The sequence below is a fragment of the Zea mays genome, chromosome 1 (assembly GCF_902167145.1).
Source record: "Zea mays cultivar B73 chromosome 1, Zm-B73-REFERENCE-NAM-5.0, whole genome shotgun sequence".
Taxonomy (NCBI): Eukaryota; Viridiplantae; Streptophyta; class Magnoliopsida; order Poales; family Poaceae; genus Zea; species Zea mays.
Genome location: NC_050096.1, coordinates 60,684,778 through 60,691,519, shown reverse-complemented (window position 1 = coordinate 60,691,519; position 6,742 = coordinate 60,684,778).

Here is a 6,742-nt window from a genome sequence, read left to right as displayed (position 1 = left end):
CTCTGCGCCGTTTTGACGAAGAAAAGCACAGAGCCATAGGCGAGGAGATCCACAAGCTCATGGCTACAGGGTTCATCAAAGAGGTATTCCATCCCAAATGGTTAGCTAACCCTGTGCTTATGAAAAAGAAAGGTGTGAAGTGGAGGATGTGTGTAGACTACACTGGTCTAAACAAGGCATGTCCAAAGGTTCCCTACCCTCTGCCTCGCATCAATCAAATTGTGGACTCCACTGCTGGGTGCGAAACCCTGTCATTCCTCGACGCCTATTCAGGTTATCACCAAATCAAGATGAAAGAGTCCGACCAGCTCGCGACTTCTTTCATCACACCTTTTGGCATGTACTATTATACTACTATGCCATTTGGCTTGAGGAATGCAGGTGCAACATACCAAAGGTGCATGAACCACGTGTTCGGAGAGCACATCGGCTGAACGGTCAAGGCTTACGTCGATGACATCGTTGTCAAGACGAGGAAAGCCTCTGACCTCCTCTCCGACCTTGAAACGACATTCAAGTGTCTGAGAGCGAAGGGCGTGAAGCTCAATCCCGAGAAGTGTGTCTTCGGAGTCCGCCGAGGCATGCTCCTGGGGTTCATCGTCTCCGAGCGGGGCATCGAGGCCAACCCGGAGAAAATCGCGGCCATCACCAACATGGGGCCCATCAAAGATTTGAAAGGAGTACAAAGGGTCATGGGATGCCTTGCGGCTCTGAGCCGCTTCATCTCGCGCCTCGGCGAAAAAGGCCTACCTTTGTACCGCCTCTTAAGGAAGGCCGAGCGCTTTACTTGGACCCCCGAGGCCGAGGAAGCCCTCGGAAACTTAAAGGCGCTCCTTACAAACGCACCCATCTTGGTGCCCCCCGCTGCGGGAGAAGCCCTCTTGATCTACGTAGCCGCAACCACTCAGGTGGTCAGCGCCACGATCGTAGTCGAGAGACGAGAAGAAGGGCATGCGCTGCTCGTCTAGAGGCCGGTCTACTTCATCAGTGAAGTGCTATCCGAGACCAAGATCCGCTACCCGCAAATTCAGAAGCTACTGTACACAGTAATTCTGACGCGGCGAAAGTTGCGACACTACTTTGAGTCTCATCCGGTGACTGTGGTGTCATCCTTCCCCCTGGGGGAGATCATCCAGTGCCGAGAGGCCTCGGGTAGGATAGCAAAGTGGGTAGTGGAGCTCATGGGTGAGACAATCTCGTTCACTCCTCGGAAGGCCATAAAGTCCCAAGTCTTGGCGAACTTCGTGGCTGAATGGGTCGACACCCAATTGCCAACAGCTCCGATCCAACCGGAACTTTGGACCTTGTACTTCGATGGGTCGCTGATGAAAACGGGGGCAGGTGCTGGCCTGCTCTTCATCTCACCCCTCGGGAAACATCTCCGCTACGTGTTTCGCCTCCATTTCCCGGCGTCAAACAACGTGGCCGAGTACGAGGCTCTGGTTAATGGGTTGCACATCGCCGTCGAGCTAGGGGTTCGGCGCCTCGACGCTCGTGGCGACTCGTAGCTTGTCATCGACCAAGTCATGAAGAACTTCCACTGCCGCGACCGAAAGATGGAGGCCTACTGCGACGAAGTTCGGTGCCTGGAAGACAAGTTCTACGGGCTGGAGCTCAACCACATCGCTCGACGGTACAACGAGACTGTGGATGAGCTGACGAAAATAGCCTCGGGGCGGACAACGGTTCGCCCAGACGTCTTCTCCAGAGACATACATCAACCCTCCATCAAGATCGATGACACGCCCGAGCCCGAGGAGGCCTCGGCCCAACCCGAGGTATCCTCGGCCGCCAAGGGTGAGGCCCTGCGCGTCGAGGGAGAGCGGAATGGGGTTGCGCCAAACCGAAACTGGCAGACCCCGTACCTGCAATATCTTCTCCGAGGAGAGCTACCCCTCGATAAGGCCGAAGCTCGGCGACTGGCGCGGCGCGCCAAGTCGTTCGTCTTATTGGGTGATGAAAAGGAGCTCTACCACCGCAGCCCCTCAGGCATTCTCCAACGATGCATATCCGTCTCCGAAGGACAGGAGCTATTGCAAGAAATACACTCGGGGGCTTGCGGTCACCACGCAGCACCTCGAGCCCTCGTGGGAAACGCCTTCCAACAAGGTTTCTACTGGCCGACCGTGGTGGCCGACGCCACTAGGATTGTACACTCTTGCCAAGGGTGTCAATTCTACGCGAGACAGACGCACCTGCCCGCTCAGGCCCTGCAGACAATACCCATCACCTGGCCATTTGTTGTGTGGGGTCTGGACCTCGTCGGTCCCTTGCAGAAGGCACCCGGGGGCTTCTCGCACCTGCTGGTCGCCATCGACCAATTCTCCAAGTGGATCGAGGTCCGACCCCTTACCAGCATCAGGTCCAAGCAGGCGGTGGCGTTCTTCACAAACATCATCCATCACTTTGGGGTCCCAAACTCTATCATCACCGACAATGGCACGCAATTCACTGGAAAGAAGCTCCTAGACTTCTGCGAGTACCACCACATCCGTGTGGACTGGGCCGTCGTAGCTCACCCCATGACGAATGGGCAGGTGGAGCGTGCCAATGGTATGATTCTGCAGGGACTTAAACCAAGGATCTACAACGACCTCAACAAGTTTGGCAAGCGGTGGATGAAAGAGCTACCCTTGGTGGTCTGGAGTCTGAAAACGACGCCGGGCCGAGCCACGGGTTTCTCACCGTTCTTTCTAGTATATGGGGCCGAGGCTATCTTACCCACAGACTTAGAATACGGTTCCCCGAGGACAAAGGCGTACGACGACCGAGGCAACCAGGCTAGCCGAGAAGACTCACTGGACCAGCTAGAAGAGGCTCGGGACGTGGCCTTACTGCAGTCGGCGCGGTATCAGCAGTCTCTGCGACGCTACCACGCCCGAGGGGTTTGGCCCCGAGGCTTCCAGGTGGGAGACTTGGTACTTCGGCTGCGGCAAGATGCCCGAGGGCGCCACAAGCTTACTCCTCCCTGGGAAGGGCCGTTCATCATCGCCAAGATTTTGAAGCCCGGAACATACAAGCTGGCCAACGATCAAGGCGAGGTCTACAGCAACGCTTGGAACATCCAACAGCTACGTCGCTTCTACCCTTAAGATGTTTCAAGTCGTTCATATACCTCGTTTTTTCTTTACATATACAAATAAAGTCTAACCATCAAGGAAGGGTCAGCCTTGCCTCGGCAAAGCCCGACCCTCCCTCGGGGGCTAGAAGGGGGGAACCCCCTCTACGTCAAAATTTTCCTCGAAAAAGTCTTTTGCCAGAACGTCTTTCGTACCGTTTCGACTGCTTCGATAGTGGGATCCTAAAAATGACGAGAGTACACGTAAGCGGCAAGGCCGACCGAGCCGAGGGACTCCTACGCCTCTGGGATACGGATACCTCACTCATCACCTTCCGCAAAAAATAACTCACGCTCGAACGAGGGATTCTGCTGCCGAACGAGTCCTAACGCTTGAAAACTTTTCTGCCAGAACGGCTTTCGTGTCATTTCGATTGCTTTGATAGCGGGGTCCTAAAAACGACAAGAGTACACGTAAGCGGCAAGGCCGACCGAGCCGAGGGACTCCTACGCCTCCGGGATACGGATATCTCACTCATCACCTTCTGCGAAAAGTAACTCACGCTCGAACGAGGGACTCTGCTACCAAACAAGTCCAAACACACGAAACAAGAGGAAAGAAAACGCAGCTTTATAATCCGGTGTTAAAATGTTTAGGCCCCAGCGGCCGCAAAAAAACATACGCATACTATAGACAAAATGTTCCTGCAGGTTCAGACATCGGCAGAGGGAGCAGCAGTACCCTCGATGTCGTTTCCACCCTCGACGGAACTTGGCCCAGCCTCGGACGGCGATACGGGCGGAAGGATCTCCACCCCAAGGGAAGACGCCAGCACCGCGCTCGGGCCCCTCACGGTCAGGTTCTCTGCAAGGGTTCCGGCCCGAGCGGACGCCTCGGCTGGCCGCTCCGTAGCCTCAGCCAGCTGCCCCCCGAGGACCTCAGCCCGGCTCACGGCCTCGGCAGCAAGACTCCGGGGTTGGTCCCGCTAGCGGACAACCTGGCCAAGCTCCAGCCGCCGCTGCCGCACCTCCTCAGCCAGGGAAGCCACGTGCTCCTGGGCTGACGAAGCCTCTTTTCGAGCCGACTCCGCCTCTGTCCACGCCGATGTTGTTGCCTCTGGCTCCAGCTCATCGCAGAGCGGCCGAAGGTTCTAAAACTGAGCAAGAGAAGCCTTGAGCGTCAAGGCCGACCGAGTCGAGGGACTCCTACGCCTCCGGGATACGGATACCTCACTCGTCACCTTCCGCTCAAGGCAACTCACGCTCGGTTAAGCGGTTCAGCTAGCCGACAGGCGAGTCCTAGTGCTCGAAATGAGGGAGAAACACGGTATTACACTCAAATACCCAGATGTTCAGGCCTCGACAGCCACAATGAACAAACACCCATACTCAGGGTACCATTACAAATGGGACTCTGGTTCCACTCCTGTGGGTATGAACAACCTCCACACCAGAGGGCCTGCGGGACAACAAACTCCAGGTGGCTCGCCGGCGACCGCTGCACCAGCAGCGACGATGACCTCCGCCTCGGGCGACTAAACAGCAGCAGCGATGACCTCAGGGCAAACGCTGCTGTAAGAAGGCCCTCGCCCACGTCCCCACACGAGGGGCGAGGACAAGCCGTCAAAGCCAGAGAGCCGGGGGTCCGACCGCAGGTGGCGCCGACGGTCTCATCGGCGGAGAAACCTTCTCTGGCTGCCACCACCTCAGCACCGACGACAGCGGCCACCTGCCCACCAACACCGCACCAGCGAGCGGCGGCCGCCCCAAAGCGCACTGGCAGGTCCTCACTCCCGCTCTCACCACAAGAACAAGAACGGGACTGTCCCGGAACACGAGTACCGCCCTCGCGGCGTACGACGTGTTGTGCGACCCCCTGGTGCAGCCGGCGACTGTCGCCCGGGTGGAGGACGGACAGCTGCACCCTGTCCAAGCAGCAGCAGTTCGCCTTCCCCCGCATGGCTGGAGGACGCCTCCTTCGCAGAGCTGGAGGATGTCTTTCTCCCCCGAATGCCGGAGGAAGAAGCGGGTCGCCCGCCCACGCGGAGGCAGGCCCCGACTTGCCCCACCCTCCTCCCTAGCAAGGATGATGAAGATCCTTGAAGCTAAGGGCGGGGCAGAGGCCGCAGCCCGGCTTGCTTCTCCCCGCCACCGAACTGGTGGTCATCATCCTGGATGACCATTGGTGGGGGAAAGGATGATGAAAATCCTTGAAGCCGAGCGATGGCTGAAGGGCACCAACCCCCGCGAGGTCACGCTCCTCCAGCAGCAGCAAGACGAAGGCAACGCGGGTGCCCCCATCCGGGGGCTCGGAAGGTGGAAGGGAGCGATGCATGAGGGGAGTGCGAAGACATGGCTACCGCCCGGGGGATCGACCCCTTTTTAAAGGCGGCTCCCCCCACTCGCATCCTCAAGCGTCACGGGCAAAGTCTTCGCCGACGTGCTCCGGGGTCCTCCCCCTACGACACGGGGGCTGGGTCCCACACGTCATGCAAGCTGACCAGAAACGGAAGAAGCCAAACCACTGCGTGCGAAGCAGGTAACCACCCCGCGGTTATAAGCGTTCCCCCATTCTCGCTGAAACCAACAGGCGAAAGGGCGGACCGCCATGCAAGAGGCGTGCAACCGCACCACGGTTGTGCACCCTTTCGGCTTCGTCGCATCCGGTGGGTTAGCGTGAAGGCCTAGGCCCACACGTCATGTAACCGGCGCGCTGGTTACTACGTGCAAGAAACCGCACCGCCACTTGCACCAATGCCACGCCTTCTCGACTGTGAAACCGGTGCCGCGACTCGAGGCAGCCTTGTGCATGACCCAATAGTGCCAATCGAGCACAACGATCACGGGTCAGTCAGCCGCAGGAGGAGGCGCGACGGTCAATGTGGCAAAAGTGGACCGGCAGTAATGGCGGCAGCGGACGAGCGGAAGCAGCGGTCAAATCGCCTGCAGGCTCGCGTCCCCTCCTGAAGCGGTAGGGGAGCCCTCTCCCACGGCGTGAAGACGACGCGCTTGTGTTCCGTTCCTCGAACGACCCGCGCACGCGGCCGCCCCGCGAATCGCCCGTCCCATCGCATTAACTCCTCAGCAGGGCAAGCGACACCTTTGGCAGGTGAAGCGGGCGTCGTTTCACCTCCGCCATGATGACCGCGTCAAAAAAGGTGCGCCACACCATTTAAATTCATATTCTTTTCCTCTTCCCCTTTCTCTCTCTTGCTAACAGGGACCGGGAAAGGGGATATTTCGAAAGGGATCCTTCTCCGCGAAGGAAGCGGGCCCCGAGCCCTCCTACTGATCAGGGGTTCGAAGGCTGACCCCTCGGAAGGGTTCGACAGCCACCCCAGAGCACTCGGGCTTTAAGCTCATTACTGATCAGGGGTTCGAAGGTTGGCCCCTCGGAAGGGTTCAACAGCCGCCTCAGAGCACTCGGGCTCCGCGCCCACTACTGATCAGGGGTTCGAAGGCTGGCCCCTCGAAAGGGTTCGATAGCCGCCCCAGAGCACGCAGAGTGAGGGATGACTCTGGGTACGTCTGTTACTTGGTCGAGGCTTGGGCTATGCTCCTGAGGTAACCTAGGACATTTCTGAGACCAGCAGGAGCGATTTTGTAATAGAATCCCACCAGAGGGAGGCATCGAGCCCTCGGACCCTATCGAACGGGGCACGGGCGTCCACTCGGAACACCCGT